Source organism: Larus michahellis, chromosome Z, assembly GCF_964199755.1.
Source record: "Larus michahellis chromosome Z, bLarMic1.1, whole genome shotgun sequence".
NCBI lineage: Eukaryota > Metazoa > Chordata > Aves > Charadriiformes > Laridae > Larus > Larus michahellis.
Window position 1 is genome coordinate 32,642,632 of NC_133930.1, and position 12,428 is coordinate 32,655,059.

The 12,428-nt window shown below is 34.5% G+C and overlaps 1 protein-coding gene across 21 annotated transcripts in view; it reads right to left on the reverse strand.

Moving 5' to 3' along the window:
* The window catches only part of PTPRD (protein tyrosine phosphatase receptor type D), a 1,287,856-nt gene that overhangs the window by 557,577 nt on the left and 717,851 nt on the right, over positions 1-12,428 (reverse strand). For all 21 annotated transcript variants that reach the window (XM_074569146.1, XM_074569145.1, XM_074569143.1 and 18 more), the window contains one exon: positions 8,821-8,843. The gene's annotated coding sequence lies outside the window, so the exon portion shown is untranslated. The remainder of the gene's footprint in view (positions 1-8,820; positions 8,844-12,428) is intronic.

The window sequence follows — 12,428 nt, forward strand, 5'->3', positions numbered from 1 at the left end:
CAGCCAATTACAAAGAGATCTTATGGCTGGTTTTAGAATATTTTTCTGACATAAGACACTTTTATTTCTGCTTTTAGATGACCATTAATCATGGAAATGCTACAGAGCACTGACAGAAGTATGCCTTATCTCACACAGCCACTGAATGGCTGCTATACTGTAGCTGTTCTATAAAGATGGGAATTTGTGCCAGTAGATCACAACCACTACAACAAGAAAATAAATACAGGCAGAATCAAAATGTGGGCAATGGCTTTGCTACATGAACAAAGCTAACTGACAGCAGCAAACATTAACACATTTCTGTAAATTTGAGTTACTGGAACATTCTTCTTTGCTTTTAAGTTTTCAAGATAAAGATAAAATTATTTTTAGTTGTGTGTGGTTTGCAATTGACACTAGTTATTGTTGACTTACTTTGTATCTTCTCAAGCATACCTTATTGTGAATCATCTCTTTATTAGCAATACTTGCTGTTAAAAGCTGATCTAATGTCTCCACCAATTTCCCATATACGTATAAACCTGCTTAGAATCAATTATGTTGTCAGAAGCATGGAATTGGCAAGCAGTGTAGATAGGCAAAAGATCCACCCACAGACGAGAGCAGAAAGAATATACAGATGTGCAAGAGTAAAATGTTTTTTAAATAACACACATTTGAAAGGAAAAACAATAAGCTCCCTATAGCATTTTCATTGCCATGTATCACAGTACTTGTGATATGTTGTCAAGAAATCACTGATATTAAAGTTCAGCACTAGATGCTAACAGTCAATTACTATATTAGACTTTAATGATAGAAAATACAATCTACTACTTTAAAGATACATCTATTATGTTTTATGCATGGTCAATTAGGCTATTTTCCTATGCAACTCAGATGGAAATTTCAGAAGATAACAGAAATGTTGATGTACTTATTGGGGCAAATTTTATCTTTGGTAAAAGTTCTGTGGTAATACCGGATGTCTCCTCAATATTTGTCCTGGCACTTACATAAAAGACGGTATATAATGTAAGCACCCAAGATGGTTATTTTTCTATAAGAGTTTTTTTTTTTTTTGGCTTAAAGGCTCACTAAAATCAAATGTGATAACAGGCAAGAAGTCATTTTCAAGTCATAGTGCTCTTCTCTTCTTCAAGGACTGAATATTTATTGATATATTTCAAAGAGTCAGCCTATTATTCTGTTAATATTGCTGAAAAAGAGATGAGTGCAGAGATGAGGTGAAGTAATAGCAAATAAAGAAGGGATAAAATAATTGTGTTTTTTTTTTTTTTTTAAAGTCTATAAAAGCTTAAGACTTCTAGCTATACAAAATCCCCATAAACATTAGAATTCATGACAGCTGCAAGAACAAGAATCTACAATGGCAATAGCCAGTACTATACAACACTGAACCATGTAATTTACATCTTAGTGAAATTAAACATAGTATAATGGCTTAGCTTCCAGGCAACAATACTATTAAATTTGCTGCAGCAGATTATGACATCATCTGAAACCCCAGGATACACTTTCAAGCCAGCTATTATGCTTGTAATATGTAGTGCTTTTCTGGTTAGTTTTTCATTTAATTCATTGCAAGGATTATATTTTTCAGCGGCTGCAAATGCCATCCAGCAGAATGGCTCTAGTATATCTGTGAGCCAAAGTAATGTCACTTAGGGAGCAGACATGATGTTATTGTAGGAAGAAAGCACACAGAGGTCAGTAAATGACTTGATAACACTCAAACAGTATTTGTTATACTGGTAATAAGTCTTTTCCTAACTTTTCTTAGCCAAGAAATCCTTCATTTCACAAGTCGCATTTTGCCAACACATTCTTCTGAAATTTCTATGCTTTTAAATTCCTACTGGTATAAAATTTCTTATTAATTACTACTGGAATCAGTAGGAAGGAACTAAGAGATAAATAAGGGGTTCTTGTGCACTAAGAATCTGGTGAGGACCCTAGGTGGAAGTAAAAGCATGGGTTTTCCTTCTTGACAACCACACCAGAGCTTCACCTAGGAGGCTCTTCTGTGATCAGGGCACCACTGGTGGTTGCCTCAGCTGCTCTGGGCTCTGCTTCTCTGATGAGCTGCTCAAAGTAGTTCCACAACACGTTGTAAACTATATAGTCTTGCAGTAACAAACGTAATGATTAACATTATGTCCCTGAAAACACTTATATACATGCTTAATTGTACTCATCCAAGGAGTCACTGAACCTACATAGAGACTAATGTTGAGTAGAAACTTCAGACAGATTAACTTTTTATCTTAAGGGCAACATTCAGAAATGTCTAAAATCAGCAGCATCTAACTCCCTGAATTTAGCAGCTCCATCCCCTGATTTTCTTGCCATAAACTGCAAAAATTGCATGCCAAAGAAAATTTATATGAAGTACCACAATGTTCTGAAGTTATATAACTCTAGGTCTACAAACAACTGTATGTATGTTATATGTTTATGTGACTTGCATGTATGATCGTATATACAAACTTGTAATATTTATGTGAACCACATAAAATTGATTACAATTTCTCTTTATTTTTATGTTAAAAAGTTTAAATTAAACATTGAACTAATTTATGTTTTATGCATTTATAAAAACTACTTACTTCTGGAATACACCACTACACATTAAAACTTGTGTGTTGGGACTTTAAAAGTAGCAGAGTTTTATGCATATTCTAGTAGAGCAGAATAACATAAAGGCAGTATGTTGAGACTTCTGATTCACTCTTACAGAAATAAAAAAGTAAATAGTTTAATGAGTTTCTATCAGAAAGAGTAATTAAGGTATTTCCTGAGTTCTTTACATTTTTGGGGGGGAGATAGGAAAATTAATAAGGGAAATCTTACTATCTTTGAAATATTACATTATGGTAAAACTTCTTAATTTGAATGCTTGTTCCCCATGTATCAAACCCAAGAATTAAAACAGTAATTTCTCTTCTGTATCCCTAATTTTATGTGATAAAAGGAGACATTGCTTTAAAGAACATTGAGTTGCAAGCATGAGGTGTGACTCAGCAGAAGCAAAACATCAGTTAGAAGCAACGCTTTCCTGTTATGAAGTAAAGGCTATACTTTGTACATTTAATCATTTTTGCCTGTTGATTTCAGCAGCACTTACACATACCAGCTGCCACAATACTTTTCCGAAACAATTGTTTAATATGTGAAATCTATTAGGGTTGCTGGATAGAAAAACTCTGGAAAAATTTCTTTGCTGGCACCTACATTAAAGAGGATTGTGTTTCTTGATTTCTAGTGAAAACTAGGCATTTTAGCAAGATCTGTTCTTTAAAGTTTCACAAATCACTAGTAAACTGTCTAGGTTTACAGTGTATGTTCTTTGTCATAATCATCACTAAATTATTGAAAATGTCAGATGGATATTCCACTTCTGTTAGACATGTGAATTTTGCTTATATATCATGGAGATCAAAGAAGGGCATGCAGCCCTGTTATCATTCAATAGAGGCTGAAACTTTCTCTTTTCTTTTATTGAATGCAAAGGCCATTTACCATTGGCTCTTTACAGATCTCAGTGTTGTGACTAAACAGGTGTCAATCCAGGGACTAGACATAGATCAGCATTTTGAGAACATATAGGTTTTGATTTTGCACTCACTTTAATAAAGTCTATAACACCTATTTTGCCTCCTGAGTATTACCATGAATGACTGCTTGCTCCCACTAACTGTCTAACTTGGTTATTTGGGATCCAAATTTTTTTCTACATAACAGCTCGTGGTTTGACTAGGTATAGTGACTGAGAAAAAAACGAGCTTTCTGGATATGGCTTAAACACAGGCTACCAGCTTTCCATGTAATTTCTGACTGGCTAAACTGTTCCTTAGTAGTAGATTAGTATTGATTTTGATGCCAGGAGTCTACAGACCCGGTCTTTATTGCCACTGAACAAGTTTAACAAAAGTTACTCCCTTGTCCTTCCATGTCCTTGGCCAATCCTAGTACCTTAATTGGTTAATTAGGTAGCTAAATGTGGATATATTTTTCATCCTCAGTGTCCATATTCATTTGAATGTGTCCTCTCTTTCTGCACTGAATCAAAGGTATTAGTCGCTCTGTCAATAGTTTGCCTTTTGCACACATAGTATTGTGAAAGAAACATACAAATTTAGCCATAGGTTGATGGCAGTTCATAATCAAACTCACGAGTGTGTCTGTGTGCTCTTTTCAAAGTTTCCTGTGACTTAAGCAAATTTTTTTTCTAAGAAACAGTAGTAATTCAGACATAAACTGATGCTTTCATATCTTTGCATGCCTGCAATTATATGCTATTAGTCCATTGGCCTCTAATGAAAGTAATGAGTAAAAGTAAGTTTTTATCTGCAGTTAACCTTTTTTGATATCTCATAGTGAAGCTTTTGCATGTTGAACTCAGTAGAGTGGTGGAATTAGAATTCTTTCACTAGAAATAACCAGAAGATGCGCTCTAAGAATGAACCCAAAGCAAGAACAGACTCGAGGTGGCCTGATGTCAGTCCCCCTTCACTGCCTACAGAGTCTTCAGTGTCAGCTGTCTCCCTTTGCCAAACCAGTCCTATTGGCCTGCACCACTGGGTTAAAAGACATAAACTAAATTGGCCTATTAGATTCAGAAAGGTAATTTCGTTTCTCCATTGAACTGCCTATTCCAAACTGCTCTTAGTGGCTTGAGCAATGCAAAGGGGCTGTATGTGTAGTCTCTGACCAAAGGTCAACGGAGTGTATATTTCCTACAGCTTCTAGGAGTGGCAAGGTATCTTACAGCTCTTGCAGCTGCCACCATTATCTAAGTAACTGCAGCTAATGCATCTGCTCTTGTTCTATGACCAGTTAAGTACAGTTTCTGCATGAACAGAAATGTTTGTACACAGAAACTGTGCATGACTCAGAAGAGATGATTCTGTTGCAATCACAACAGGAAAACTTGTCATGAGATTTTTATGTCTCACCTGAGTAAAAAACAAAGGTAAACAGAAGTAACAAAGATATATCCAGGGATGAATCTAGAATTTGCCACTGTTCCATCCTTGTCATTGGTTCTTCCATGTTTCTGTGATAGTACCAAAGTCCTAGTTCCTAAAGTTCCTAAAAATAAATAAATAAACACAAACACTGGCCCAGCCCCAATAATAATAGAAAAATCTAAATCTCTACAAGAAGGAAAAAAACAGTTACATTAGCTCAGCATACTGTAGGACAGGTAATGCCTTTGTAGCCTATTGCATAAACACAGAACTAGTTATTGAAAAATGAAGCAAACACATCTATGAGAGACTGTTGGGTAGCTGTTTCTTCTTGTTATTGTCCACAAAGTTTCTTTCAAGAAGGCTTATAAGAGAGGCATTACAGAGATCCAAAAGCAAACAGGTATAAACAGTGAAACCAATGACCATAAGCAAAAATCAAAACACGTGATCCTTTTACCCTAGACTGTTTCCTCTTATACCTCCCTCACTGCAAGCGATACAACACATCGCTGAGTAATTTTGCTAATTCACTGATATTTTCTCTCTTATTCTATTTATTCTTTGATCGTCATTGGTATTGAAACTGATGTTTGCAAAAGCGAGTAAGTTGATTAATAGGTATTTTATACATCTGGTATATCCTCATAAAAGACTGGTAAACTTATTTCAATTATCATACCACCAACAAGGATGCAATCTGTTCACAATGGCTGTTTACGAATGGCTGCTTTGGGTAATGACTGTTTTCTTAGCATGGGAAATGAAATATAATATTATTAAAGAGAGATACACAGAATGGTGTGTCAACTTATCCATCTTCCTGATGTTTATGGGCTTAATTTTTTATAATGTTTATTTTATTTTATGGGACCAAAGTATCATTTATTTGAAAGGATCTAATTTCTTTTACTTTTGTTTTAATGTCCTTGAATATTAACATCCACAAACTCAAGTGCAATCAGTGCAGAAAACATGTGGTAGGTACTCTATTAATTCTATTTAGACAGTCATGTTAAAATAAGAGTGATAATGAACGAAGGAGGGTTTTTTTTTCAGGTGAGGTATGAAAGTTTTTACCCACAAGGCTAACGTTGTCTTGTTTGGTGGTTCTGTTTTGTCAAACCACCTGTAAAATATCTTAAAATAATGCTTGATAATCTCAAAACTACCATGAAAATTCAATGTAGGTGGGAAAGCAGGAAGTGCGTGTGTAAGATTGTATATGTAAAGGGCGAGACATGAATATTGTAAAGATTTTACATGTAAAAATAATTAAGAGTATGTTAGAATAATATCTCAAACAGTGGCAGGAAACACTGCCGTACAAATTCAGCCTCTCAGAATTAATTAAAGAACAACTACTTAGTTTTGGACATGGCAACAATTTTTAAACCTACCCATCACACAATATCTTTTTAAGTTTCAGTTAATAATACTTTAAATGCTAAATATATCAAAACACTTTCATAAACCATTTATACATTTTTCTGTTTCAGATATTCAGATTTTTAAGTCTTATCATATACAGACTTGAATTTTTTTTTCATTTGGGGGAAAATGAGAGAAAAGCAGATTTCAAATCATAAATGGGTACTGAAAATATGAAGTCTTATAAATTCTTTAAGAATTTAAAAATTGAAGTATTTAACAGATGATATCTCAGAAGGAAGACAGACATAGAGTTTCCAACAGATATTGCATAGATGCTCCTGCTGAGTGAAAATGTCTTGCTGCCTGCCAATACAGATGCCAGTACTGCTAAGCAAACTATTTAAGAGTGAACGTTTCCTTTATCTCCTTCCCTCACATCCAGAAGATATAGGTTGCATTGTTCGGTGTCTACCACCATGTATTTTCACCAGCTTAGTACGTAAACCTTCCCTACTAGTACTGGTATCTCCTTAGATCAGTTGGCAGCTTTGACCTGCAGTGTCAAGCAACTATAGCTCTTTATGATAACTATGGCTGTGGTTCTGTAGCTGTTTAGATACCATTTCCTTCCCCCTTTCATGGTTGTTCTTGAATTACTAGGTTGTTGTTAGGCTTCAGCTTCTCATCAGCTTAATACAAAGCAATAGCTTGTAAGGGACTATGATTCTGGTTACCTAAGATTAAATAGTAAGATGTAAACATTTTTTCAAAAGCACTGAAATCACTACCTCTAAGATTAGTCCACTCTAAACATCCCGCATTACTCTGAATTTTGCCTGTGAAAACCTTAGTTTTAGTTCCAGTTGGGCAAATGGCTTCTTGTAGATGTAATATGGTCAGTTTTATGAAGCCCTACTGACTTCACTAACTTTTACCTGAACTCCAATGACTTCAGCTACAAAGGCTACCTTTTTGTGTATTTTTGTGGATTGAATAAGGCTGGATCCTTTTGACTGTGTTTTTTCATATAAAAATTAATGAGATTTTTAGTAAGTAGTACATAGACAGAGATGCTGGAAAGGCAAAGAAGGGAGGTAAATAAGACCACTTCAAAACAAGCAACAAATTGAATTCATTAATCTTATTGGGTGAAACAATTTAATGAAGAAAAAAATACTAATTAAATTATTAAAATCTAGATTGCAAGCTGTAATTAAAAAGACAGTTGCTATGCAACCAAAAGGATTTTTATGACGGAGTGCAAAAATATATTTGTTAAGTAGGCTGGTATTTTGCTTTGACCTTTTTCAGTCACACACCTGCCCAGACTGTCTGTAAATGTATTTTTGAGGATGATAACATTAAAGATACCTGCAAGATTAAGAAAAAAAATAGCTATTTGAATCAGTTAATGACTTTTATTATGTTTAAAAGCTTAAGGGTAAGGAAATCAAGAGATAAAAATAAATACATGTATATAATTATGTATATAATTCATATGATGATGTTTCATCAGCTCTAATAGATTAATTTCTATCCCAAACACAGGTCGTGATCCTATAAGACATGGGAACATTAATTTTCATAATGTAGTGTATGACCTAACCCTGCCCTGATCTGATGGTCTTAAAAAACAAATAAATGCCTCACCTAAGCAGCTGTTCATAAAAACTAGCGTCAAGTTTTACTTTTCCTGGAATACCTGGAGGGAATTTTTGCTTTTCCTAGAATACCTAGACTGAGATGCAGGTTGTTTTCTGCTAGAAATTCCATTGTTACATGTGAAGATCTCTGATGTGGTCATCTGATACTGATGCAAGGAAGAGAAGACATCAATAACAGTGTCACCAATAAACAGTGACACAAAAAGAATTTTGTTAGGATACATATATTTTTCTGTGAAGAGGCATAAACTGTGCCCAACATATTTGTATAGAGCTCCCACATACTCCCCACAGTCAGAGAATATCAAAATCCCTGGGTGCGCTTTGGACTGTGCTATGCAAATGGAAAGGAGATGATCTGGTTTGTTGGACCTGAAGGTCTCTGCCCAGTAGTAAAGTCTTTTGTTTCTTGAAGTTGATTACGGGCCATATGACTGGCCTGAAATCCAATTTTTTTTTTTAATTCCCATTAGTCCTGAATTTAAATTGCAAAATTTTAAACACTTTCTTTTGTCAGTAGAGTTTCTTTTCCACTGATATCATGCTTCAGAATTACTTGCAAGCTTAGAAACATAGTTGATTATTTTACATGAAGATTTCATTCAACACACCAGACAAGAGGAATCCACAATAGTCCTCCATGTTGTGCAAAAGACGCTTTGTTCTGATTGTAATCTTTCACTGTAAACTACCATAGTGAACGACTTCTAGATAGGAATCATAAGAACAACCACATTATAAAGCTTTAATACTCTTGGCTTTGAGTAAACTAGTTGAATTATCCAGTAATAAAATGAGTTTCCTACCTCAACTTTGTGAATTCCAACTCCTATTAGAAAAGAGAGAGAGAGAAAAGGATTTTCAGAGAAGGAAGTAGAGGAAGACATTTGACTTTGCTTAGCAAATATTTCACATAAAAAACGTCAACAACTTTGATAAGAGGACAAATTACATCAACTAAACAGTTCCCCTTTTGTAAACAGAAAGTAAATGAATACCTATTTTTTTCTCTTTATGTAGCCTCCAGCTGTAAAAAGTCTTTGCAATCTGTGAAAACATTTTTGATGACACTTTACTGTATAGAATGAGTATTCCCACAGGTGGGAATGAGAGCTAGGGGAGTCTGTGATCTAATTTGCAGATGAATAAAGAAATTAAAAAAAAATACATGAAAATTGCATTTCAAACGTACAACTGAAAAGTCAGTTGCCTGAAGTTTTATCCCTGTGTTTAAAACAACTAAACAATAAAACCAATCAACATTTTTTCAGTCAATATGAAGCCTCCTTCACAGTCTTTTTGTCAGTCATTCTGATCTCCGGTTCTGAGTTGCTATGAGTAGAGGTGTTATTTTGTAGCCTATTATTACTTTCCAAGCACTGTCAAGTCTGGAAAAGTTGGGAGTAAAGGTCAGGAAAGGGAAATTATAAAAGATAATTTATAATAAAATATGCATAGAGCTGACATTTATTTATGATAAAACACAAAAAAATTTCAAGAGATTTCCAAAAGGATTTAAATTTGGTTATCCCTTATAAATTTATTGAGCTATGTACTGTACAAACCACAATCTTTATTCTGTAAGAAGCTTATTTTTTCATCTTTAGATAATTCCTTGGAAGAGGAATAAGAAAAACTTGGTAGGCAAGGGCAAGTTCTGGACAGAACAAAAAAAGTGAATAGAAAGTAGCATTTAAATTCTTCTCCTCTTTTTGATGGTCTTAGACACTACCAATACCAGAATATTTATATCCAATTATCTTTAAAACCTTCTAAATTAGTTTGTCCACCAAACTACATTCCTCTGGTATGTTACAGTTTTCTAAATATTAAGAGTAGATTTAACTGTTTTTATGTTTGTTTTCAAATGATACAACTGCAGCAACTGGAACACTTGATTTGACACATTTCAGGAGGCATTTAGAATACATAGAAAAAGGATTGCCTAATAAATGGCTTCAGCTGCTAGTAAATGACCAGATAAAATCTCTAGACAGGAGAAAAAAACATGTCATCTGGATTACAGTTATTTTTCATGTTGTCATCAATCAACAGTTTATACTTGACAACTTCTTCAAATCTATATTTTGGACTGCAATCTGCAACAGATGATCATAATACTATTTTCTGTAAGAGAGTGCCTTGCAGAAATAGTCTTCAGAAGGTTCAGGCTTCTGCAAAAAGCCACTTCATATTTACATTTAAATAAACCAGATTACTATTGTCTTCTTTCCTATTAACACCTCTGCAGGAGACGAATAAAAAACCCAAACTCTTCCTTTGTATCCTCTTTCCGACTAAATCTAACCAGACATGCAATAATGTCAGAAAAATTCTCAAAATCTTAAGAAAAGAAGCAAGTCTATGGAATTAGAATTTCTTATTTTTGATGAAACCTAAACTAATCTTGTAATCTTTAAAATTTAATCTTTAATTCAAAATTGTTCTTTAGACACGATATCATGTGTGTGTGTGTGTCCCCATTAATAGCTCTCCAGAGTGTTTTACTGAGTCTTTAGGCTTTTAATGCATTTACTTAACTTCTCTAGAAATGCATCTCATACTTTGAAAAACATTCCCCTCGTGAGCCTGAGAAGGTAGGCTTGATGTTTGACCAGCAGGGCAAATAACTGATGTAAAATACTGAAGAACACTTTACTAATTTCAGAATAACTCTTTGTTGTGCTCCTCCAGTTCCATTTCAAATTCTAATTACAGTTTCTGTAGTTTTTTCTTTTTATGGCTAGTAAGACTTTTTTTGTTACGTTGGACTTTCAAATATGTCAGTTTATGTGTTTTTCTTCATCTTAATATCCATAGCCAGTGGGAGTCAGTATTGCAAAATTAACTCCATGCAACATAGCAGGCATATGGTGCAGATTATCCTTCAATGAGGAGTCTGGATCATAATACAACAGAGTTAGAAACAACCAAAGAAGGAAAGAGATCACCTTTTTTTGTAGCATCCTGTTTTCTGACCCCACTAAACCGTGTATAACAGAAGAATGACAGGGTTCCAAAACCATTCCTAATTAGGGGAAAAAACCCTACAAAATCCTCAAACTTAAGTCAATATCACACCACCTGGTAGGGTGACCTAAAAGGAAGAAGTAACCAGTGGAGAGCTCTCGGCAATGACACTTAACAAGTGTCATAGTAGATACTATAGGAAGGCAGGATCATAATCTATGTATCATTACACAGCAAGAATTACAGTCACTGAAATATCAAGTAGAAAGTCAAGTACCACATTCAAAAGTTTCTTCTGTTATGTAAACATATCAAGCTACCATGAGTAACAGAAACTCTTCTCAACAACTCAGTATTCTTTCCTCCCTCCCTTCTCTCTCCAGAACATTTATTAGTCCTGACTCAGCCTGATGCCAACCAGGCCTTACACCCTTTTTTGTGTAAAGCATGCTTATTCAGATCAGCCAGAAAACCACAGACAGAAAATCATAGAAGAAAGGCTTAAGTTCAAATGAATGCTTGGTTCTTTGAATTTCTCTTACACATAGTGGCTTTCTCTTCTGCAATTTTGTGCTATTCTAGCTATTCACAGAACTTTTGTTCTGGTCCATTAAGTTAGTGAAATAACTTCAAAAGACAACTTGCTTTTCCAGGCCTTTCCAGGCCCAATTTTAATAATGTACTTGCTCTGTTATTGGAATATTGACTATCAGAGCTTCGTTGCCTATAAAATTGGATTAAGATTCTGGAAATTATTTTTTTAAAAAAGGTTGAAATCATATGGGCCTTCAAGTTTTCTAGATAATGATGTCTTGGATGATCTCATCTTGCATGCTGCCTGCCTTCATTCAATACTTGTATCACAAAACTAGCAATCTGCTCTGGTTAATGGAGTTTGGAGTTATGAAACCATGTAAATCCTGTGATAAGCTAAGGAGCTATGAAAATCTTTGGGCTACTGGTTCAGCACCATCATCTTGTATTCATATTTTGACTCCAGGTCTATAGTCTCAGTTTACATTCCTGACTGAATGCCTTCATAGTATATATGTTCTTGTGAACCTTAATTATCACAATTCTCATGAAACTTCAATAACTGGATGTTTTTAGTCATGTTTATTCTACACAAGAAATAAACTCACTGGCATAATTACTTCATCATTATTTCTCTTCATGTAGTGGCGATTAGGTTCTACAAGTAATTGCAGTTACCTTTTGTTCCAGTTTCTTCTCAGCTGGTGCAACTCTTTCATTCCTAAATGTCTTTTTCATTATTTTTCTGTCTATTTCATACTTATTCAGAAATACGTTTCACTGAGTTGGGGACAGATTGGATTGTAGATTTTAAGTTTTTATTCTAATTTTTTTGATGAGTTAAACAATCCAGACATTTTTGTATTACCCAACGCATCATCTCCATCTATGGAGAGAGATCATTATCATA